Here is a 27,500-nt window from a genome sequence, read left to right on the forward strand (position 1 = left end):
TCTATCTATCTATCTATCTATCTATCTATCTATCTATCTATCTATCTGCATGTATTAATCACACACGCATTCTCACAGATATTTTACAATTAAGAATTTCTTTTTAGGAAGGGTATCCAGTTACATCTATATATAGATATCGTAATAGAGTGTTTCTAAATTTTTTTTAATTAAATAATATACTTACCGACAACTTTGGAAAATTGAGTGTCACCTACTTGATGAATATATGTCTATCTTTCTGAGTGTATTTGAGAAGATAAGTATAGTATATATGACACAATAACAATGGACGGATAGGCGGCCTCATCTTGTTTGGTGTTATCACAACGTTTCGGCTGATATACTCTCCAACCTTCATCAGCTGTTCTAGTGGTATTTCGAACCCAACCCTTTTTTTACTAATGGAGTACACTGTTTATTAGTCAAATAAAAGGTTGGGTTCGAAATTCCACCAGAACACCTGATGAAGGCTGGAGAGTACATCAGCCGGAACATTGTGATAACAACAAACAAGATGAGGCCACCTATCCGTTCATTGTAAATAATGTACATAATTCTTCATCTCAAAAATATAGAATAGTATATATGATGTTTACACTTGTACAAACATAAATGCATTTGCTTTTGTAATTCCCTCTTTGGTCATGTCTCCCCTGCAAGTCTTGACTTAGAAACGTTATACCTACCTACCTACCTACATACATACATACATACATATATGGACAAGCACACGTATATGTTTGTGTGCTAAATCAAGGGAATTTTTAAAGCAATTTTAAGTATAACAACAGAACATTTAATAATGGAGAGACTCAATACTGAATTTATTTCCAAATTGTAAGCTTCACCTGATGGTTTATTCAACTAAACTGGTTGAATAAGCAGTTAGGCGAAATAAAGTGTACAAGTCAAAACGACTTATTATTATAGATATATATATGTATTTATGAGTGTGCGTGTTCTGTCTACACTACAGTCTTAATTTTTACACAGTCCTCTACCTACCAAGCGTTTCTGTCTTCACGGATCCGGCTAGACTCCTTTCCGTTTCCTAGTTCCCCTTTAAATATCTCCTAAACTTAATATCTAACAATTCTGTTTTCATTCCCACCACACTCCCACCACTTACCAATTCCTATTATTTTGCCCTTAGATCCTGTTCTGAGGCACTGTATAACGTTTCGCACATGAAAAAATAAAGCATCATCATCATCGCACCCACTCCCCTATATTCGTGAATAGCAATTCAACTGCATCTTTCACAAATGCTTCTAATGGTGAGGATCTCTTTTGACGAAACCGTGTCGTTAAGATAGCTTGCAACGCATCCCAAACACTGCTCCTTCTCTTCAGGTCCAGAAGACACCGCATCCTGATAATCTACAAAGCTCAAATGAGGCCCATGATAGAGTACTGCTCTCACATTTAGGATGCTGCTGCTACTGCTGCACTCAATAATCTTAGACTGCATCCAGAAATGGACCGTCCGACTGATTAACATGAAATCACTCACAGATTCACTCCAGCCTCTCGCACCTAGACGTCATATCTTCTCACAGCCTTTTCTGCTGGTATTATGGCTTCTGCTTCTCAGAGGTGCGCAGAGATTATGGTACCTTTATACAGGTAATCCCGTCACCATCACTCGTCTCTTCTCCGCTCATCACTTTTGTTGTCTGCCCACTCCCACACCAAGCTCCACACTCGGCACTATGTCTAATACTTCCTTCCCAGAGAGTTGGCTTCCTAGAGCTGTCTTTTTCTTCTCGTGCCTTCACTGCAGGTATTGACTTGCTAAGAGTAGCAGCATCAGACATTGACATGTAAAGGCTGATAGGATCTCACGGGCCCAGGTCTCACGAAAACAGTGGATCCAGCCCTTTCTTGTAAAGTTTATCTCGAACCGGAAATGTACCTCACCACTAGTAACATTGACAGGCCAGAGATTCCTGGGAAATATCTGTGGAAAAGAAACGAGTGATGATGAAGGGACTACCTGTGTAAAGGTACCATAAACTCTGCGCACCTCTGAGTACCAGAGACCATAATAGCAGCTGTAACAGCAGAAAAGGCTGAGAAGCTATGGCGTCTAGGTGCGAGAGGCTGGAGCGAATGTCCTCCGGAACAGATCAACCAATTGATTCTTGTCGACGCTTAGTCTCCCCACGAAAGTCGTCGCTCTTGCTCGCTACTAGCAAGAATAATAGCTATTCAAATTTTGGCATAAGGCCAGGTATTTTAGGGGAAGTCGATTAGATCGTCCCCTGTGCTCTACTGGTACTTATTTTATCGACCCCCCCCCCCCAAGGATGAAACGCAAAGTCTACCTCAGCGAAATTTGAACTCAGAACGCAAAGACGGACGAAAAGCCTCTAAGCATTTTGCCTGACGTGCTAATGATTCTGCCTACTTGCTAATTTAATAATATTAATAATGATTTCAAATTTTGGTACAAATCCAGCAATTTTGTGGAAGGAGAAAGTCGATTACATCGACCTCGGTGTTCAACTGATAATTGATTTATCGACTCCGAAAGAATGAAAGGCCAAGTCGACCCCGGCGGTATCTGAACTCGGAACGTGAAGACGGACAAAATACCGCTAAGCATTTTTAATAATAATAATAATAATAATAATAATAATAATAATAATAATAATAATAATAATAATAATAATAATAATAATAATACTAATACTAATACTAATACTAATAATAATAATAATAATAATAATAATAATAATAATAATAATAATAATAATAATAATAATAGTGAACAAATACAGACAGTGAACCATTCATAAGTTTAAAACGCCACACACACACACAAAAATACACTATGCCTGGAGATAAATCTATCAACAAAAAAAATACAGATGAATACCGATCTGCTAGCCTTAAAAAACTACGCTACGAGCAATGTTTACATGCTGAGAACTCGGTGACGGTGTTGTCTCAAAAAACTGACCCTAAACAGACAAATCCGTCCCCGAATGTCAACGCCAAAGCTCGTCATGCCTCAATGATAACAAGGCAGATCACAAACCAGAGTGGTTATCGACCGAATCACAAAGGGCCACTCACTCGAAATAGATCTGCTAGCCTTAAGAAGCTACGTCACGAAAGCTCGGAGACGGTGTTGTCTCAAAAAACTTACCCTAAACAGACAGATCCGTCCCCTAGCGTCAACGTCGAAGCTTGTTATGCCTCACTGTTAATAAAACAAAATATAAACCGCAATGGTCATAGACCGGATTATAAAGGACCACTTACTCGGATAATGAACCAGATCCGAGACGAGAAATCTGCTACTGGTTCAAATCTTCCCGACACACAGGAGCTGGAAGTACCCCACAACCGGAATATTCCAACAGATGGCCATCCATGCTCGTCATCAAATAACCAAAAGATAAAGAATGAAAAATGGTCTAGGGAAGATAATAAAGAAGTTCTTAGAGCCTTCTACCGTGCCATATATTTCCCTACAGATAAATCTAATACTGTACAAACCTACTTAAACTGGAGACAGAAACACCTTGCAGTAAGACCCTACATAGACAGTAATAAACTTGCCAACGTCAGAAGAAACATTATAAAAAAAAAATTACTAACTGAAATAGAGATTGACCAAATTAAGCAAGCAGTAAAGGATAAAAAGAATGAAACTGCAGCTAAAGAAGATACTACAGAGGAAATAATTATAAACCAGCCCAAGGCTGATGAAAATACAGTAATAATTGAAAGAGTTAAGGTAACTGATAGGCAAAATAAAATACTCTCTGAACCAACCATAAACACTAAGGCAGGTGAAAATCAAATAGATGAAGGAAGTCATACAGAAATCGACGCAACAGAACTACATGATCTAAAAAATCAAATCATGATTGAATGGCTGAAAATTAAAGAAACTAGTATGAATGAACGCGACACTCTCCCCAAAATTCGCAATTCTAACCAAAACCTGAAAATAATTGGTAAAATCCGCCTTGCACTTAAGGATATAATTTCAGCTAATGATGTTGATATTACAGATCTCAACCACCTGTACTATGCATCCGCAAGAATCTCAACGATTCTATGTGGTGAAAAGATTAGAAAAAGACAACACTCCCACAAAAAGCCTTCTTGGCAAGAACGCATTCAACACCAACTTAAGCTGCTTAGATCTGACATAGAATGTTTGAAAAACCTTAAATTTGACAAGAGTATCAAACCTACAAAGACCCAAAAACTAAAGAAAAAATATAACATGAAAACCATAGTTGACATTGATGCCACCATAGAAACCATCAAGCAAAAGGTATGTGCTAAAGCTGCCCGCATAGCAAGGTATGAAAAGCGTGTTAAATTCTTCCGAGATAATAACATGTTCAAAAATAACGCCAAAAATTTCTACAGGAAGATAGGGAAAACACCAGTAACAATAAAGTCTGTCCCATCAAAAGAAGAAGTGCAAGAATTTTGGAATAAAATCTGGGCAGAAGATAAAACACACAATGAAAAGGCCCCTTGGATTGATAGAATAGCTACAGACCTAGACTCCTTAGAGGAGCAAAAGTGGGAGGGGGTCAGGGTAGAAGATATAAGATCTGCTCTCAGGAGGTCAAGCAAATGGAAGTCTCCAGGAAAGGATAAAATTCCTAACTTCTGGTTGAATGCCTTCCCAGAAAGCCATGAACTGCTAACAAAACTTTACAACGATGTTTTGCAAAATCCTAGTTTGATGCCCTCTTGGCTAGTTAATGGTTTAACATTCCTGCTTCCAAAAAATGAGGAAACAAACGAACCAAAAAATTATCGCCCCATAACCTGCTTAACAACAATGTATAAGACGCTAACATCTGTCCTAACCGAGTACACCTATAGTTTTTTAATAGAAAGTAGCATATTCCCTAATGAGCAAAAGGGATGTAAACGTGGATCTTATGGTTGTAAAGATCAGCTACTCATCAATAAGATGATCTTAGAAGATTGTCACAAGCGACACAAAAACTTGTCAATAGCCTGGATAGACTATAAAAAGGCCTTTGATAGCCTACCACATAGCTGGATTAGGAAATGTCTGGAAATGTATAAAATAGCTCCTACTCTGCGAAACTTTTTATCTGTAAGTATGAGATCATGGAGAACCACACTGATGTTGAACAATGACAATGAATCTCTAAATGCTGGAGATGTAAGAATTTCATGTGGCATTTTCCAGGGTGACTCACTATCACCACTCCTCTTCTGTCTAGCCCTAATACCGCTCTCAAAATTGCTCAATGATGCACAGTATGGTTATAAAATATTTGATAAAAATATAAATCATCTCATTTACATGGATGATTTAAAGCTCTTTGCAAAAAATGACCAACAACTCAAAGGCCTACTAGCGATTGTTAAACAATTCAGTGATGACATCAGGATGCAATTTGGCCTTGATAAATGTGCAAAAGCTATCTTTATCAAAGGAAAAATGACAAATACATCTAATGTGAACCTTGACCAGCAAAATGTCATAAAAGAGTTAGAACCAGCGGAGAGCTACAAATACCTAGGGGTAATTGAAGGGGACAATATCAAGCACTCAGTGATGAGGGAAAGGATCAGAAGAGAATGTTATCGCAGGGTGAGAGCAATACTGAAGACAGAGCTGAACGCGAGAAACAGGATCGAAGCGATCAATGCTCTAGCCATACCAGTCGTGACTTACAGTTTCAACATCGTTAACTGGTCAATTACTGAAATATGTAATGTTGACAGAAAAATACGAAAACTGTTGACAATGCATAGAATGCACCACCCTAAGGCAGATATAGAACGTCTTTATCTGCCAAGAAAAGAGGGAGGTCGAGGACTACTACAGCTGGCATTATCAATGAAGGTAGCCACAATTGGCCTAGACACCTATATGAAAAACTCTGAGGACTGGATGCTAAAACTTGTCTTAAAATATGAAAGCAAGAAAGCATCTTACTCAGTAACAAAACAGGCAAAGGAATATCTAAGTGAATTCCAATTGCAACAAATTCAAGAATTAGACGAACTAGAAACACCTACAGAAAAAGCTAAGCGCTTGAAAACCCGTGCTAAAATTGCTGCCTTAGCTATTATGACTGAAAAATGGCATGGAAAACCTCTCAATGGCAAATACCCAAAGAGAGCGAATAATGCAGATATTGACAAAGCCCTTACCCACCAATGGTTAATGGCCTCTGGATTGAAATCAGAAACAGAGGGGTTTATCATAGCAGCCCAAGATCAATGCCTACCTACAAAGAACTACCAGGCCAACATATTAAAGAACGGCAGCTCCCCATTATGTCGTATATGCCAACAACAAAATGAGACCATCGATCATGTTGTCTCCATGTGCAGTCTGCTTGCGCCTACAGAGTATCTCAACAGGCATGATAGAGCTGCACAATATATTCACTGGGTAATATGCAAAAACCTGGACTTGCCCCATGATAAAAACTGGTGGGAACACAAACCACCCCCAGTACTTGAAAATGATCACATTGCACTCCTCTGGAACTTCACCATTCAAACTGACAGAAAGATAGACGCAAATAGGCCAGACATCATACTGAAAGACTTCAGACAAAAATCATGCCTCCTCATTGATATGACTGTCCCAATTGATATAAACGTATCTGTCAAGACCTACCAAAAACTGAGCAAATATAAAGATCTTGAAATAGAAATTAGCAAAATGTGGAATCTGAAGACGAAAACAATACCTATTGTCATAGGTGCCCTGGGAATGACAGCGAAACGGGCTGATTACTACCTAGCTCAGATACCAGGAAACCCCAAAATGGCTGAAGTCCAAAAGATAGTGCTCATGGGAACTGCCCATATCCTACGTAAAATACTGTCTATGTGATCTCAAATTTTAAAGCAAACATAATTTTCTTATGGTTTCTTAAACATTCACTTGAACAAAACTGTACAAATCCAAATATATGGTACCCTAGGCATAACACCTACATGAACTTCTAACTTGTTGTCTCTTGAGGTCTCTGGGTGAGACTTGGATCCAACTTGTACAAATGCAAAACAAAAGTCAAACATAAAATAATAATAATAATAATAATAATAATAATAATAATAATAATAATAATAATAATAATAATAATAATAATAATAATAATAATAATAATAATAATAATAATAATAATAATAATAATAATAATAATAATGATGATGATAATAATAATAATAATAATAATAATAATAATAATAATAATAATAATAATAATAATAATAATAATAATAATAATAATAATAATAATAATAATAATAATAATAATAATAATAATAATAATAATAATAATAATAATAATAATAATAATAATAATAATAATAATAATAATAATAATAATAATAATAATAATAATAATAATAATAATAATAATAATAATAATAATAATAATAATAATAATGGGGAGAGGGAATGAAAGGGAAATAATTTCAAACAAAAATGTTAAAGCAAAAAACCATGACAACACAACATGGAGGACGGTATTTTATTTGTTTCCTTTTAAAGTGTTCTCACATTCCAACCAACATCATCTTTGTGAATGGCGGCCATTTTAGATTTCACAAAATCAAATTAAAAAAATCGCTATACAAAAAGTAAACAAAAAAGAAATTAAAGATCACCATTAAAAAACAAACCCAAACACCAGCTAACCGTCATTTGTGTCGGTTTCTTGACAAGATCCAGTGGTGGTGATTACAACAGAACTTTTCATCTCACTAATTAGACCAGCTAACATAGATATCATTACCTTGTTGTTGTTGTTGTTTTTAATGCTTTCTTTGAACACTGGTTTTCATTTCCCTCATCCTCCCTACGCCACATTTTTTTTCTTTCACCCCTTTAATTGGCTTTCCTTCACCCCTTCTTCCCACTTCTGTCACATTCACCTGTTGTTATTGCAGTGGTAGTTTTCTTTGCAGTTGTAACCTTGAGAGTGACACACACACACACACACACATACTCACATATATATATACACACACACATACTCATGTACACATATTTATCTCTGTCTTATGTATATATATATATATTACATGTATATATATATATACATATACATATATATATATATATATATATATATATATATATATATATATATATATATGCATATATATATATATATATATATATATATATATATATATATATATATATATATATATATGCATATATATATATATGCATATATATATATATGCATATATATATATATGCATATATATATATATGCATATATATATATATATATATATATATATATATATATATATATATATATATATATATATATGCATATATATATATATATGCATATATATATATATATATATATATATATATATATATATATATATATATATATATGCATATATATATATATATATATATATATATATATGCATATATATATATATATATATATATATATATATATATATATATATATATATATATATATATATATATATATATATATATATATATATATATATATATGCATATATATATATATATATATGCATATATATATATATATATATGCATATATATATATATATATATGCATATATATATATATATATATATATATATATATATATGCATATATATATATATATATGTATATATATATATATATATATATATATATATATATATGCATATATATATATATATATATATGCATATATATATATATATATGCATATATATATATATATATATATATATATATATATATATATATATATATACTGTTGTGTCTGGGGAGAGTCATTTTCTTTTCGTGCCTTAAAATTTAACACACTCACCGTTAAAATTTCCACTTATTATTCTTATTTTCTTAAAATTTTCGTTGCGTTTTGCAACCTTTTCAATAGTCTTGACTCTGTCCGTTCAAATCCAAAAACGAAATATATATATATATATATATATATATACGATATATATATATATATCGTAAATGTTGTTGAGGTTGCTGTTCTTTCTATGTTGTCTTTTATATTTGTTGCTGTTGTTTTTTGCTAGTAATGGTGAAATTATTGTTTAAGAAATTAATGATGATGATGCTGTGGTTTTTATTGTCGGACTCGAGTTTATTGTTGTTGCGGTTGTCGTTGTCATCGCTGGTGATGTTACAATTATTGTCATTGCCCATTATGATGTTGTTGCTATTGCTACTGCTGCTGCTGCTGATGACGAAGACGATGATAGTGGCTCATTTCAACTCTTGTTCTTTCAACCAAGTGATTATAGTGATTGTGGCTGTTGCTAGCGTTTACTAGAAGTAATGGTCGATGTGGTGTAATAGTATTGTTGTTGCTGTTAGTGGTGGTGGTGGTGGTAGTAGAGGTAGTGGTAGGGTTGTAAGAATAAAAGCGGTTGATATAGTGAGGATAATAACGTTGGTGGTGATGATAAGGTTCCTATCGATGAAGTAGTTGGTATAGTAAATATTGTTGTGGTGGTAGTGGTAGTAGAGTTAGCAGTCATAAAGTTGTTGATAATAGTAAGATTAATAACATACTTATTGTTGTTGTTGGTGGTGGTGGTGGAGTGGTAGTAACTGAGTAATGGAGTAATTGTTGTGATAAGGGGTGGGGGCGATATACTAAGGATTATAAACAAAAACAACCAATATTGCTAATTGTTGTTGCTGTTGCATTGCTGCGGCGGCGGCGGCAACGTTATTAGGTGCAAAATGATGATGATGATGATGATTGTTGGAGGTGAAAGGTTAAGTGATAATATAGCACTAATGATAGTCAAATGAGGGGGTACAACAACAATTTCATAGAAGCTTTTGTAAATAGTAATAACAATAATAATAATAATAATAATAATAATAATAATAATAATGATAACAACAACAATAATAGTAATAATAATGCTTTTGCCACCAGTTAACCAAGTAAAAGACAACGGCAGAAAACTAATAAAAAGAAGAAAAAAACCTTTATGCCACTAATCACAATCGAAGCAACGTCAGGACAATTTTTTAGTGCCAGAGCAACAACAGCGGGAAAGCAAAGAATGAAAACATCATCTATAAAAGTTACAATAATGGAAGCAATTGTGATAATATTGATTTCTAAAAGATAAGGTTACAAATTTTAGAGGAAGCATAATCGATTAATTCGATTCAGTAAATGTGTTTTTTTTTGCTTGCTTTTTTTTATCGTTTTGTTTTATTGTCGTAGTGTTTTTTGTTTTGTTTTTTATTGCATCGACCTTGCCAGGATGAATGCAAAAGTCGTTGAACCTATCAGAAGTTGAACTCAAATCATAAAGAAACATAGAACTAAGTGGTTTTTACCGAAGTGGGGTTTATTATCTCTGCCTTCGTTAAGGCGGGAGTATTGTTTTCAGTCGTGTTTGTTTGTCCGTGGACAAGTTATCTCAACAACCGCTGGATGGATTCGGATGAAACTTTCAGTGATGTTTCGCATCGTGACTGGCACGAACTGATTAGATTTTGGGACAAAGATTCTGGATTGTTTTTCCTGTTCTTTTTTTTTTATTATTTAATTTGTGAGAGCGGTCGGGTTCATCTTTAATATTCTCGTTTGTGAGAGCAGTCGAGTTTATTTCAGATATTCTCATTTTAAAAATCATCTCTGGTTAATCGTTGAGAGGACCTTTGGTGTTGCGTTGGCGGAGGTTTGCGCTCTCTGAGTGCTCTTGTTTATTATTATTTTTTTGTGCGCTACGGATTCTGTCATTTACCGCATTGCAGTAATGGTGGTGGTGGTGGTGGTGGTGGTGGTGATGGTGGTGTTGCTGCTGCTGCTGTTGCTGCTGCTGGTGATGACGATGTAAAAAAAAAACATCGATGAGGATGATGATGGTGGTGGTTCAAAACATATCGATGAGGATGATGATGAGTATGATTTCTTTTAACGGCCACAAGCACCCAAGGTATTGAGAACAATATCAAAGGACGAAATATACCACACAAAAAAGAAAAGCAGCAATAACGAAAGATATAAAAGGTATAAAAATAGAATTTTAAAAAATTCGTTATGAGAAAATGCAAAAATAATCATTTTTTTCTAATTTTGGCAGAAGACTAGTAACTTTGGAGGAATCTGTTAATCAACATCATCAACCTGGTACTTGGGTGGTACTTAGTTTTATCGACCCGAAAAGAACGAAAGTCAATCGACCTCAGCAGGATTTGAATTCAGAGCGTAAAGACTCGGAAGAAAAGCAGCAAACATTTTGTCCAACAAAGTAACGACTCCCTCATCTGTTCGTCTAATTAAATTGCAGTTCCCAAGTAAACTTGCCACCTCAAACCGTTTCTAATTTAGACAAAAGATCTCGAATTATTTCGGGCGAGTTCATGATCATTTGTCTAAATTAGAAACGATTTGAGGTGGCAGGGCGAGTGTTCAAATTCCGCCGAGGCCGACTTTGCCTTTCATCTTTCGGGGTCAATGAAATAAGTATCAGTTGAAAACTGGGGTTTCTTGTGCCTATAGTAGAGAGGATTATTTTGGACGAGTATAGTCGATTATCTTACCTTAGATCTCTGTGGGTCAACGATGTGCATGTCTCCGCACATGTGTGTGCAGACCTGACAAGATGATTTTGAGTAAGGCATGGAGATGCTCGTGCTTGTAAGTTTTCCTCGAAAGCGTGTGGCTAAGTGGTTAGGGTGTTCGGCTTACGATCGTAAGGTTGTGAGTTTAATGCCCAGCGGCTGTTTTGTCCTTGAGCAAGACGCTTTATTTCACGTTGCTCTAGTCCACTCAGCTGGCAAAAATGAATAGTACTTGTATTTCAAAGGGCCAGCCTTGTCACATTCTATGTCACGTCGAATCTCCCTGAGAATTACGTTAAGGATAAGGGTATCTGTGGAATGCTCAGTCACTTACACATTAATTTCACGAGCAGGCTGTTCCGTTGATCGGTTTAACTGGATCCCTCGTCGTTGCAACCGACGGAGAGCCAGGGCTCTTTCTCCATGTTACCAATGTTTATCCAAAAGAAAGGCTGCTAACTTGATCCAGTACACCTTGGCACCAGAATAATTGTAGGTGTTGTTGTCAGTATACAAAGAGCCGGAACATATACTACAAGGCATCTTGCCTGACCTTCTAAAACAGTGGTTCTCAACTGGGGCCTATATGGCCCCTGAGGGTCCATGTAAGAATTTGGCGGGGTCCACGCAACAAATAGTAAACTGGGGATCCACAATAGTATTTTAAGGGCCCTTAAAAATTTTTTACTTTAGATCTATGTAATGGTACGCATTGCAAGAAACAGCTAGGTTTCTTTCTCTAACATTTTATTTAGTTCAACCTACAAAAGCTAATGTGTGAAAAACAAAATAGGAATTTTGAAATAAGTTTCTATATAACTATTTTTTAAATATTGAATGATTATGGGGATCCACCAGACTAAAATAGTATTTTAAAGGGGTCCATGGATTAAAAATGGTTGAGAACCTCTGCTTTAAAAGTTCCACCAACCTACCCACCTGGAGTGTAAATTAAGTGCGAAAAGCATTAAATTGGAAACCCTCTGTACATAAGACACGTAAATGCTTTGTCACCTGTGGTCGCGTAGTGAACTAGACTGGCGGTCAAGGGAATTTCAAGTTCTCGTAATTTATCCAGATTAAAAGAAATGTTGGTTCATCATTTGTCGGAAAATCGGTGGTGTGCCTGTTTATGTACAAATAAGAAAATTTTATTTTTCCATTTCCAAAACACATAAGTTTAGATTTCAAATACAGCCTAAAAGAAAGCAGTTATATTGTGTTTATTATGAGGGTGGCTTCTGGTGAAGCGATAATGACAAAGACCAAAGAGCCGGAATTTGAGTGACCTCTGTATATTCAACATATCATCCGAACGGAAGATAACAGTTTCAGAGTTGGGGCTGAAAGGGAACCTAAACCTTTTGCTTAACATGCCAAAATGTCATAGAACAAGTTGGTTGAGCTAATTATCGTATTCTGCGGCATGTTAGACGCATCCTAATTATGGAAATGTAATTCTGGAGAAAACAAATTGTTATATTGACCTAACCCACGTCCACGCGATTGATTGAAAATTAACAAAGGCAGTAATCTGATCTCGTCGACAGATGTTTCATCTCATATATATATATATATATATATATATATATATATATATATATATATGTATGTATATTTAATTAGATGGTACATCAAAAGTCGGAAGGACTACATTCGTACTTCTAGTCTGAGGGAGTTTGGAACAACTCTGTGTTCTAACATTCATAACAGATTTATGAAATTCTAATTTATGGAATATTCTGCAGGTATATTCCGTGTTAACTTTGTCCTTGTTTGCAACTTGAAGCCATTTTGTTTCATGAAATGAAAACACCAGCCAGTAATTCTTTTGAAATCATTCACTCTTGCAAGAATGCTTCCAAAATGATTATCTTCCTAGTCACTGCATATCCTAAGTTCTTTTTTTTTAATATCCATGTTTTTAAGTTATCTTCTAAGTATGGCCATTTTGCTGGAATATTCTACGAATATTATGGTCCTGTATGTTTTCATTTTTAAAAAGTTCTTCCTTCACTGGTGAATCATCTTCTCAGTAGGCGGAGGTCCGAAATTTCTCTCTACTGCCTTGCTTCCATATTCTTTAACATATTGCACTATCTCAAGTTTAAATGCGATAATACATTTATGTGTACTTGATACACCTATCTGGAGGAGATAATATGTAGAACTGAAATTGGCTTGTAACAGCAATTGAGGTCTTATATGCCAAAAACGGTGATTACTTCGCATATTTAGGAAGGATTTTTGTCCCTTCTCTCTTTCCGTAATTTTTCAGTTTTGCCGACTTTTATTTTTTCTTCAGTCAAGTACCAGAAGTCACGACCATTTCGGGCAGTTACACTTGAGATGGTTCGATCAGGTCCCCCCCCCCCAAAAAAAAATGTAAGCTAAGAGCATTAGACCCCTTTGTAAGAAACCTAGTGAATGTGTACGGCAATAAAGACAAAAAAAAAAAGCGATCTGGTCACTGACACTCGACATATATGGAAAATGATGGACTGCAGAAACGCGGAAACACTTAATAAATGTTACCGAAAATAAGAGAGGCAGGAAACAAAATGCCAAAGTAAGGAAGATATTATTTACGGTATTAATCCGCTGGTTACTGTTTAACAAATTTAATGAGAAGCAAACGCACTACAGCGACAAATTAACGAGGTCTGTCCCTGAAACATATCATGCGTGACTCCAGCGAAAAGAAAATCACGAACATGAAATAAAATAGGGTGTGATTGGTCACATTAAAATTAAATTTTGCGATCCAGGGCTTCCCTTGGCCTGGTGCCATCGGGGCACGATTTTTGAGAAAATTTCACTGTTATTTCTAGCAGACTGTATAACCATTTATTGTCTCGTGGCGGTGATGATGGTGCAGTGGCAACTGGCTGGAGATGGTTGTATAGTTCTTATTAGCAACGATGTTGTTACTGTTGTTGTTTAACCCCAGCTCAAAGACATTCCAACCATGGCCGCCCCATCTTTTCAGGATTACTGTGTTGAGAACTACAGTTTAAAGATTGTAAAATGTAATATGGGAACAGTCTGACTGCTTTTTTGTTGTTGTTTAGCTCCCGGTCAGTCTTGATTGAACGGATTTATGATCAAAGGCATTCCAGCCGTAAATCATTCGTCATTTTTAATTTTCAGTGAGTCTGTTTTTTAAGGTGAGAGAGAGAAACTTGAGGAAAACTTGATTGCTCTTTTTAGCCGGTCGAGCGAACGTGTAGAGGCTCCCATGTTGTACCTTACTGATGGTGATTGTTGTTGGTGGTGGCAGTGGTGGTGACGTTTTCCAAGTAGTGACTGGACACCTCTGGAAGGAAAGAAACCCCAACGTCACACATCACTATCGCCTGCTCTAATCGTGTCCATCCACTTTCTACTATCACCGTTGATCTCTCCTCACCCCCAACACTGCTCAGTCACCTCGCAGCTTCCAGTACTGCTGTTACTACTTCCTACCTCGACCACCAACATCACCACCCTATTGCCTACACTCAGCAACAGGAAAGAGTATAAATCAGAAAACTCCAAGAAATCGTTCGATTTACTTTTTCTCCTTTTGCACTTTTGGATTCATGGCGCAGTAGTGGCGGCGGCGGCTTCGGTGATCGATGATGGTGGTGTTGATGGTAGTGGTGGTCGTTCCAGTGATGGCGGAGGTGGTGGCTCTGGTGATGGTAGTGTTGGCCGTGGTTCTAACGGGCGGCAGCAGTTCTAGTGGTTGATGTTGGTGGCGGTGTTGGCGGTGATAGTGGTGGTGATGGTCGATGATGGTTGCTAACATTAAGAAAGCCTGTAACTGTTCTACAAACTCCTTCACAATAAATCACATCACACGAAATGACTTACAGCAAATTTCTCTTTAATTAATATTTTTTCCGTGTTTTTATCAGATTTTTCTTTTTCCGTTTCGTCATTACTTACATTTTTTTTCCTTTTTGTACTATAAGCCATAAAGGTTGCCTGAGATTTATATAACGATATGTAATTGATATGAGGTTGTGATATTCATTCTTTCCCGGACACCAATAACTAATAGAAATCCGTCAATACTGCTTTTGCAATTGTTTTTGTTTTTTTGCACCGGGTTTTTTTTCAATTCTTTTATTTTTTTTACTCGTTCCAGTCATTTGACTGCGGCCATGCTGGAGCACCACGTCGAAGGGTTTTAGGCGAACAAATCGACCGTAGGGCTTGTTTTTTAAGCCTAGTACTTATCCTATCTGTCTCGTTACGGGGACGTAAACACACCCACATCGGTTATCAAGCGGGAATGGGGGGATGCAAACAAAGACACACACATGTTTATGTATATGTATGTGTATGTGTGTATATATATATATATATATATATATATATATATATATATATATATATATATATATATATATATATTTGGAAATTACACAAAAGAAAGACGAAGACAGGTGTGTAAACAACAAACAGATGTATTAGTTTAACGCTCGGGAAGTGAGAAAGTCGTTTACGTTTCGAGCCTACGCTCTTCAACAGAAAGTAACACAGAAATAAGACGAGAGAGAAAATACGGAAGTGTCGGAAATAGTGCAGGATAAGTGGAGGGCAGGATGGAAAGATTTGACAAAAGAGAGGAAGGAGTCTAGTTGTTCGCGGGAGAGTGAGGTCGCACCGATACAGTCGTCAGTATTACGACCGTATAGTTTGGGAGTAGTACTAGTGATATATATATATATATATATATATATATATATATATATATATATATATATATATATATATATATATATATATATATACATACATACATATTCAGGTCGAGGTGACCTCTGATTCAAAAGCGTTCTGTGAACCACTACTTTTTTTTCCTCATATTGTCTTCCAGCAACTTTTTCAAATTTTTCACTAGATTATTTTCAAAATATGTAGTTCTGTCTGATGCAGTTTCGTATGCTGATGACGAAAATCACGTTCAATTTTTTTCTAGAATAATGATCATGAAATTACAGGCGTTTAAAGTTATGCTATTTAGTTAATCTTTAAGCCTAGCTATTTGCATATACTGACCAGATGAGATCATATTTTTGGACCTTTTCAATTTCTTCGACTTTTGTTCCAATTGATTTCTTAACTGGCGTACTGGTGTAAGTTTTATAAAGTAATCATTGACATGGAATTCATTTTCGCCATAAATCAATAAATAAAAAGTTAATAGCTTTTAAAGTTAGCAAATTTTGCGTAATTTTAACCAATCGAAAGCCACAGACATATAGGTGTCTGTGTCCATAGTAACAAGCCAAGCTGTTGTCGAGCTGCTTACCACGTGTTCATTTTGTCACTCAAATGCTTAAACATATGCGGTATGAGATGTCTAAAAATAACTGCTAAATAGGCTTTAATACACGCACGAAATTCTTTTTTTCTTTTTGTATAATCGTTTGAATTCTTGTGTGTAGAATACAAATTCACAAAAATTTTCTGAAAATTCCAAAAAGTAAAATATGTTATGATGGGTTATATGGCGTGTATAAAACAGAATTCCACCAATATTTCATTTCTTCACAGTTGACAACACGTTGTCACGCACAAAATAACAGCTTCCAAATCCTGTCTTCTGACTGGGTAAAAATGATCAAACTTTAAACCTTTGTAGCTTCTTTTTAAAAACTTTCTGGAAAAGTGAATTATCTTCTGAAAATCAGTATTGAAAATTACATCAATACACTAAATTTTAAAATCTTCACAAAACTTTAAAATTTCCACAGGCGCAGTCAAACTGAAAAGATCCTTATTTTTATTTTTATAAGACAGTAAGGCATGAACTGTGGAAAACCTGGCTGCTATTTCTTGCAGATCAGGCATCCATGCAAAGATTGGCTTGTTGGTGTAACTACTTTGTTGTTCTTGTTGTTGTTTCCAATGTTGTTGTTTCCAATGTTGTTGTTTCCAATGTTGTTGTTCTTATAGTCAATCTTGTTAGTGCTATTGTTATTGTTGTTACTGCTACTGTTGGCAATTGTCAGTTTTGTTATTGATGTTTGAGGTAAACAAAGAATGAGACACTTTCTGAAGCCTAATTAACTTTAGAATATAACATTTGATGTTTGGGAAAAAAGACATTTGACATGATTCTCTTCAGAGATTACACTCTGACCTTGATTGCTAAAAGTACAAATTGTTGGCAGATTTTTTTTTAAAGTATTTCAAGTAAGAGAGCACTAGTTCAAGTACATCTGAAAATTAAGCTCCTTATTTTAAAACTTCCTTTCATAGAGTTCTATCTTATAAAACTGTTTTTCTACTCTAGGCACAAGGCCTGAAATTTTTAGGAAGTGGGGGGGGGGGCAGTTGATTAGATTGACTCCAATACGCAACTGGTACTTAATTTCTCGACCCCGAAAGGATGAAAGGCAAAGATGACCTCGACAGAATATATCTTATAAAACTGTTATGAAATGAAGTACATCGTTATGGAATGGTTAAAAACACAGAACTAAGGGCATCGAGATTTAAGTCTTATTCAGAAGATACATTTTTCCCATCATTAAAACCCTTTTGTTACCATATTTCTGTCAAAACACACTGATTTTGCTTCAATTAATTTTGAAAATAACTAAGAATTTAGTAAAATAGCTAAGAATTTAGTAAAATAGCTTCAGCATAGTTGAGCAAGTGTTTGAAACATAGTCCATGGGAAATTTTGATGATAAGTTTTAATTTTGACCACTTTAATCCCTTTCTTACCATACTTCTGTCAAAATTCACTGTCTTTGCTTCAATAATGAAGAATTTGGTAAAATAACTTTGGCATAAATTAGCAGGTGTTTGGCACATAAATTAACATGAAATTTTGACAGAAGGATTTGGTTTGAATCACTTTGAAATAAGATGTTTGTATCATGAAACCATAGACAGTCTCAGACAAGTTAACATCAAGATGGTTAAAATACATAAAAATTCAATTATGAAATATCATCTTTCATAATATTTTGCAGCCATGATAACATATTCAAACCTCAGCTAGTGTACAACTTACTAACTTAAGGAAACTGGTACTGTTCAAAGTACTGGCTGAACTCAGATAAATTCTGTTGAGTATTTGGAGTTACTCCTGTTATTTCTTTCACACAGGAGTGGAAGGAACACAACTATAATAACTATAACAATCAAGAAGGATAATGAACACTGAAGTTAGATGATATTGAGGCTGAAGGTAACTTTGATCTAATCAGGGTGACATGCATGATGATAATGTTAATAATATGTATGATGGAGGTGGTGATAATAACATTACAAAAAGAAAACTTAACACTACCACATATCTTTCCATGTGGACATGATGGGGGGCTGGTATGCCTTTTGTCCACACACACACACACACACAGAGAAATTGACATCAGTTCACTAACCATCTACACCGTTTATCTTCCCATGGTTTTCTGCTGACTTAGGCCTAAAGGCCTGTATTTGTTGGCATGTATGTGCAATTGTGGCTAGTAACCAGCAGTACAACATTCTTCAATCCCCTTCTCAAGTGGAACTGGTCTTAAATGCCATTTGATAATTATGATACAACCACTGCATGCAGATATAATTTTAATTACTCAAGAATTCTGTAATTGTCAATATGTATTTACATTTATGTAGTTAAGCACATAGCTACATGTATATATATATATATATATATATACATAGCTACGTATATATATATATATATATATATATATATATATATACATAGCTACGTATGCTATGTAGGTACACAATACGTAGCTATTTGTTAATTGGTGTATTTCTTTATGTGACTGTGGATGTCTAGCTGCTTGTTATACGCATAATGTTTTGCGCCACCCTCCCCTCAGTAGAAGTGTATAACCATTATAGCTCTGGGCAGACATAATATTGATGAAGCCATTATTGTATCTGTTGTTGATTGTTGCTGTTGTTATTGCAAGTGACAGTGGTTGTAGTGGCTATGGTATTGCTACCATTCTTGATGGGGTGGGTTTACCATTAACAGCTACCTTACCAATTTCTTTCTCTCTCTCTCTCTCTCTCTCTTTCTCTCACTCTTTTTACTGGCCCCCAGTGATGGAAAAGATACAAACACATTCATGTGTGTTCACAAATATACTCATAAAATGGATGTAAAAAATATCATCTGTTTCTGTGTCTAAAAATATACAGAGTTGGCTCTTTAATAAGCCTGGCATTACATGCTGTTTGTCATCTTGTGAAGGTATTATACAGCAGAATGCACAAAGATGGTTAACTACTGTGGCTTCAGTACATCAACATACAGAAATATACACATTCACACATACATACACACACATGCATGCTCACATGCATATGCACACACAAATACACACACACACACACACACACACACATGCATGGGTAGTCATTTTTACAAAGGACATAGATTTATGCATACATAAAATTGCTATGTACAATGATCGCACAAAGGTATATATGACAAGCATGTATTAAGAGGCATATGTACATACACAGGCACTCATACAAATAAGATTATGTAGCATTCAGTCTTTTTTAAAGGGAATCAGCAATGTATGGGTAATAAAATAGCTAAGATTTGGAATTGAATATTGAAAATAAGTTTTATTTGCTGTAAACTATACACTATTAGTTCATTAATCTCCCTTTAACACTTTTAATACAAACTTATCAGACTTTCAAAATTTCATACATGTTCCAAACACCAGTTTAATAATTGTTTCTCATTATCGATACAAGGTCAGAAAATTTAGGAGTAGCGGGCAAGTTGAATATATTACTTCGAGTGCTTGACTGATACTTTGTTTCTTGGCCCCAAAAAGATGAAAGGCAAAACTGATGTTGATGGAATCACATAAGCTTAATAATGATAGTTATTTTACTAAATTCTACATTATTTTCAAAATTAATTGAAACAGGGACAGTGTATTTCAACAGAAATATGGTAAGAAAATGATTAAAGTGAACTTAAAACTTTCCATCAAAATTTCATGTTAATTTATGTTCCAAACATCAGCTTAATAACGACAGAATTATTTTACTAAATTCTTGATTATTTTTATAATTAATTGAACCAATAGAAATATGGTAACAAAAGGGTGAATCCTTATCTGGGTTTTCCTTCTATTAACATATGTATGATAAGATTCAAGTATTGAAAACAGTAGTGTTTTATCTGGAGGTCAATTATTTTAGAGATCATATGACTCATGTTGAAGTTCTTTCAGTAAACCATATTGTACCAGGAATTAGGGGTTTTGACATCTAACCTCTAATTCCCTAGAAATGAATTTAGAACAGATGAGATTTGTTTAAGCAAAGTTTTCACTGTTGTACTAACAAAACAGCTGATTTAGATAGGACGTCTCTTATAAGTTTGTGTTGTCTTAGGGATTAGGGTTTGGATCATATGATCCCAAACCGTAAACTTTTGTTTAAAGAATGCTCTTGGGAAAAGCATGAAATTCACAACTTCAATTCTCCTCTTCTATAAATATGGGACTTTATACTTGTATAGAAATCAAAGTATTTCTCCGCGTACCTTGTGTTTTCCTAGGGATTAGAACTTTAAAGTCATGTTTCCAACACTTATATCAATCAGGATTTATGCAGTAAAAGAGCTGGCTTATTGTATTAGCAGGTTTAGCAATTATATGTAGTTCTCTAAGTATCTCGTCAGGGAAAGCTTGTTGTTGCTCTTACTGTCAACTATCTCTTGTCATCTCTGCTCTTACACACCTATGTCAATTAAGTCTCAGTTGGCTCTTATGGATCAGTACTTAGTTCTTGCTTCTTTGCATGATGCAAACTTAGAATAAACCATACCTGAATAAGACCTCTGTCTATTGTAAGTAACATCTCCACCTAGGTGAATGAAATGTTAGTCATCACCACCACCACCACCACCACCATCATCATCATCATCATCATCATCATTATCATCATCATCATCATCATTTTAACAACCACTTTTCCATGCTAGCATGGATTAAGCGGAATTTGTTGAGGCAGATTTTCTATAGCTGGCTGCCCTTCCTACCATCAACCCTCACCTGTTTGCCAGTAAAGGTAATATTTTCTCATAGCCAGAGATGTTTTCCATTGAAAACTTGAAACAAACAACATTGCTTGTAATGCAGTGATGACAAGTATCACATAATGTCAATCAAGGGAACACACAAACACACATACAAATACACACACAAACACACACACACACACACACACACACACACACACACACACACACACACACATGACTGTCTTCTTTAAGTTTCCATCTACCAGATTCACTCACAAGGTTTTGGTTGGTCCATGGCTATAGTAGAGGAGAGTTGTGCAAGGAGTTGCACAGTGGGGTTGAGCTCAAAACCATATGATTGGGAAAGAAGCTTCTTAACCACACAGCCCCACCTGTGCCTTGTAATGGATTAAAAACCCCTTTTTTAGTATATTTCTGTTGAGATACATTGTTTTTGTTTCAATTAATTTTGAAAATAATGAACAGTTTAGTAAAATAATTTTGTCATTCTTATGTTGATGCATAGAATATAAATTCACATGAAATTTTAATGGAAAGTTTTATTTTAAATCACTTCAAAACAGGAATTTTGCATCAAAGGACCAAAGATGGTCTCAGGTGGATTGATATCTAAAGGGTTACTCATGACCAATAATTAGGCAGTCCATTATTTTATTCCCTGTGCAATTTCATCTATTGTTTGAAAATAAGTGATTAGACGTCTGAGCCGACCCATAAATCCTGATCTCTTTGATCTAAAATCATATCATGTAATGTTTGGGATTATATTGTGCATTGGGGTAGCCCCAGCTTATTGTATCTAGATGAATGCTAAGCTTGTTATGTATATTTGAAGATTCTGATGTTAATTAAAAATGGTGGGATGAATAATGTTACTCCAGTTTCTCAGTATTTATTAGCAGATGGTATCAACCTAGCTAAGAAATTTCACTGAATTGGGAGTTTAATAGTGTATCTCATAACAATGATGTACAAATTCATTCTTAATACATTCTGCAGATTTGAATGTGAATAAACTAACTGTTGTATTTTGCCTTAGCAAAACAACTTCTTTCAGATGATGTGTGTTCACTACATTCGATTAACTGATGTAAGGTGTCTTTGAGACTCCATAGTTTTTCAACCTTGTTGTGTCCCTTCAGTCAAAGCTACTCTTGGATTAATGACTCTAAATAAGAATTGTAGCTCTTGTTTATAGAATTCAGCAAACAAATTATTCAGTGATGTATGCATGGTAACAGCAGGAATCAAAAAATATGATGTACATAATCTTCTTAAAATGTTCCTACAGATATGAACATGAATGTACTAATTACTGTTGAATTTTGCCTTGAGAGAATAACTTCTCCTTTCAGACTATGTGTTCACAATACACTAATTCAAATAAGGGACTTTTGATTCTTGCTATTCTCCATGCACATGACAATTTGTTATACTATATAAATTTTGGAACATGCGTCTATTTAGTGATTTGCCTTGGAGCAACAGTTTCAAACTTTAGTTCTGTTTGCTATTAATTCTTGGCATACAGAAATGCATTAGGTTATTTCAGTAGTATTTCAGCCTATTGAACTGAATTCTAAATATGGAGGGTCTACTCTAGAAATATGACTTTTATTAAGATAAGGCGAGAGCAAGAAAATGATAATCACTGTGCTGGATCTATAATGAAAAGTTAATCAGTTTATCACATTAATTAGAGAAATTCAAGTAATCAAGCTGAAATTATAATTGGATTTTTATTCAAAAAATCTCAGAGCTATTTTAGAAAATCTCATTTGCAAATATGCTAAGTTGATAATATGCACACATATGTCTAAATCGATGTGTGACTGTGTGTTTACTTATATATGTAATGTGTATATGCATGAGTTTTTAATATATATATGTGTGTGTGTGTGTGTGTGTGTGTGTGTGTATGTGTGTGTGTGTGTGTATGCATAAATATATACATATATAATATATATAACTATATATGTGTGTGTGTCTATATAAACACACATGTATACATGCATGCATATATATATATATATATATATATATATATATATTTATGCATACATATACTTATATGTGCATATACATGCATGTGTGTGTTTTATAGAAAGTCCTAAAACATCATGACTTATCTAAAAGAAAATCCAAGGAACGCACAGATATCTTTAATGCTTTTATGATCTGTTTGTAGTTGTTTCTATATTGTTGTTGAGGCAGTAGTAATGGTTGCTGCTACTGCTGTTGTTGTTGCTGTTGTTGTTGTTGTTGTTGTTGTAGTTTAGCTCAGCATCAAACCTGATCAAATTTATGATGAAAGGTATTCCATCCAACCCTAACCATCCCATCCTTTCCTCTATCATATATCAACAATTGTACAGTGGGCCTTCATTTTATTTTTCAAAGAAAGAAAGATGTTGGTGCTGTTTCTAACATAACTAATGTCCGTGCAAAAGACCTCTCTGCTTGTATGTTGCAAAAGTCATGCTAATGTAGTTGGCACAGCTTTTGCAGTCATTTGAATATTGCTTAGCAGCAAATGAACATTAATTTCTTCATCAAGGCAGAAACTAATTGCAGTTCTGCCGTATTACTATTTTTATCATTTTGATTGGTGGGATGTAAGCCCTTCCAGATGGCCACCTCATGGAGAAGGTGGAAAAAAGAGTAAAAATACTGTTTTTGGCTTAATTGCTGGCTTCGTTCAGTTTCTGTCAACCAAATCCATTCACAAACTTTGGCTAACCCAGTGCTATAATAGAAAACACAGTGGGACTGAACCCCCAAACTATGGAGTTGAGAAGTGACCTTCTTAACTACACAGCCACGTTGAAGAGCATAGGCTCGAAATGTCAAAACTTTTCCATTCTTCCTGAGCATCAAATTAATACACCTGCTTCTTTCCTCGCCCATCTTCATCTTTTCTTCTCTGTATATATAAACTATTATTCATCATATCATTATATTTCATATTTTTTATCTTCTACCTTTTACTTGTTTCAGTAATTAGTCTGTGGCCATGCTGGGGTGCTTTGAGGAATTGTTTTTAATCACACTAATTGACCCCAGTAGTCATTTTCTTTTTAAGTCTGTTACTTATTCTATCGGTCGCTTTTGCTGAACCACTAAGTTACAACACCAGTTGCAAAGCAGTGGTGGGAGACAAATGCAAACTCAAGCACACACACACATGCAACACACACGTGCACACACATACATGCACACACACACGTGCACACACATACATGCACACACACACTTATATATATATATATATATATATATATATATATATATATATATATATATATATATATATATATATATATATATATATATATATATACACATATGATGGACTTCTTTCAGTTTCTATCTACCAAATCTGCTCAGAAGGTTTTTGTCAACCTGAGGCTGTAGTAGAAGACCCTTACCCAAGGTACCATGCAGTGGACCACATCGTTGGGACTATGTCATTGGGAAGCAAACTTCTCACCACACTGCCACAGCTGCACTTATTTCCTTTATTTTATGTAGTTTTAATAATTATTCAGTGTTATATCAAACTAGTGTAACCAATTATTAATTCAGTGTTTCATTGTTTCTTTTTTTCTCTCTTTTCTAAACTGGATATTTTGTTTGTATTTAGAAAATAAAATGCTTGAATAAAATAAATCAATCACTAAATATGTAAATAAAATAAATCAGTATTAATCAATGACGTATTATTAGCAGAAAAAGGAAATTTTAATGATAATAGGCTATCAACACCTTATTGGTAAAAAAAAAATTAAAATAACCATTTTGACTGGTGAAACTTATTATTAATAAGTTACAGTAAGTGTGGTCAATTCATAATAATAGACTTTTGAAGAATTTAAAAGCTGCATACAATAACAGTTGGGATGGGGTTTGAATTTTTGTTTTTCTCTGAGTAAAAGGTTTAATGTTAAATTGTTTTTAATATATAACCTGGCATAAAACCAAGCATTTATGTGTGTGTGTGTGTGTGTGTGTGTGTGTGTGTGCATATATATATATATATATATATATATATATATATATATATATACTCCAGGCCAGAAGGATGCCGAGAAGCCGACCAATCTTGAAAAGAAAGTGCACCTAGTTATGTCGGAATAATATACACACACAATAATAATTTGCAAATATCACCCTTGCTATATAAGTACTGGCAGACTGTAATTCCTGTAGTGCTTGCAGAAAATTAGATTCAGCTGAGTATACAATCTGCTCTTAAATGCACAGTCCATAATAAACTTCAGAACATACGAAAGGCATGTTCTGAGATAGGTGAATAACATATATATAACTAACAAATGAATAAGTAACATATATATAGTTAATGAAGTTCATAATATATCCATTTTTCCCTTTGTCATCTCATTTTCATATTACTGCTCTATACTCATCTAACATTTCATTCTGAAGAATACATATATTGAGTTCTACACTAGGTTATTAGTCTCGCAGTGCCTAAGTGAAATGTGTGTGTGCACGCGCGCATGTGTGTGTGTGTGTGTTTAGGGAAAACCTCATAACATGCATACAAGAGCTCATATGTCATCATTTGGCTACCACATGGTATCCTATAGTGGGGTATATCCAGGGCTCCAAATACACATGAAGAACTCTTTACATAAGATTAATACAAGAATGATATAACAGGAGGATCGAAGATAACAGACTTTATGTATGTATGTATCATCAAACCACACACGTAATTACAAAAGAATTAGACCTTATTATTGTTGAAAACAGCAGGCTAAATCTATTAAATGAAATAGGTATTGAACTTTACATTCAGAAACTCAGAGTTCTGCATGTCAGTGTTCCATAACAGCACCAGTTAAGATATATATGCATGTACATATATGTATATGTGTACAAATATATTTAACATCCCCATGTTGTATGCATTAAATATGTTTTCCCAACACAGTATTTTCTCAATTATGGAAAAGCCTTTTGCCAATTCTTTCGTCTGGTTTGACATCTTCAGAGATCAACTTTCACCATTTTCTCCCATGTCTTCCTTTGTCTTCCTCTTCTGCAGATTCCTTTCATTTTTCTTCTTCTTTTTTTTCTCCCAATATATTTGTGGTTGATCATTCATGTACATTATTTCCAAATACTTTAGCGTACAAACAAAATAGAATTATCAACTCTGACATGGACAACACATCTGTCAAATGTCCGATCATTTTAACACTGTATTAACATGCAGATGTGTCAGAAACATATCCTAAATACGAAATTTTCTGTGACCATGTTGTTATTTATTAGTAACCTTAATGTTACAGTTTACCACAGGAATTTCACTCATTCACTCACTCTCTCACTCTGAGTTTATATATATATATATATAAACAGTAAAGGCAATCCAGCTGTATAAAATCTGCCTCAACAAATTCCATCTGATTCTCTATTTGCAAGGTACTCATATACTGTCAGATGAAGGGACAATGTATGACCAAATAAATCGGCTCATAAATTGGATCTATTATTTTAAAATTGTGATTTGTGGTGTTCTCTATTTAATTCATGTTGTCAGTATTTGTATTGAAATTCAAATTTGAAAAACAATTTCTTGAAACACTTTAATACTTGATATTATTTGATAAACTGATGAATAAATTCTGGTTCCTTCTTGACCAGACCATTTAAATTTGCATATCTTTAAAGAATGAATGAAACAAAACAAGGTAAAGTTACAATCTGGTTTTGGTGGTCTCATTATATTTTTTTATATTTTGTATATACATGTATATGTGTATACATATATGTATATATATATATATATATATATATATATATATATATATATATATATATATATATATATATATATATATATGTCA

General features: G+C 34.4%; 1 protein-coding gene and 1 long non-coding RNA gene across 3 annotated transcripts in view; one reads left to right on the forward strand and one right to left on the reverse strand.

The window, feature by feature from the left end:
* Positions 1–27,500, forward strand: part of LOC106873181 (basic helix-loop-helix ARNT-like protein 1) — a 788,348-nt gene that overhangs the window by 564,210 nt on the left and 196,638 nt on the right. The gene's annotated exons all lie outside the window — the stretch shown is intronic.
* LOC149134630 (uncharacterized) lies at positions 10,183–13,113 on the reverse strand. Its single transcript, XR_016242573.1, has 2 exons — positions 11,562–13,113; positions 10,183–10,837 (listed from the first exon to the last, which is right to left on the reverse strand). It is a non-coding gene; the product is annotated as an uncharacterized LOC149134630 (long non-coding RNA).

The sequence above is a fragment of the Octopus bimaculoides genome, chromosome 7 (assembly GCF_046866305.1).
Source record: "Octopus bimaculoides isolate indiv1 chromosome 7, ASM4686630v1, whole genome shotgun sequence".
In the NCBI taxonomy this organism is placed as follows: Eukaryota; Metazoa; Mollusca; class Cephalopoda; order Octopoda; family Octopodidae; genus Octopus; species Octopus bimaculoides.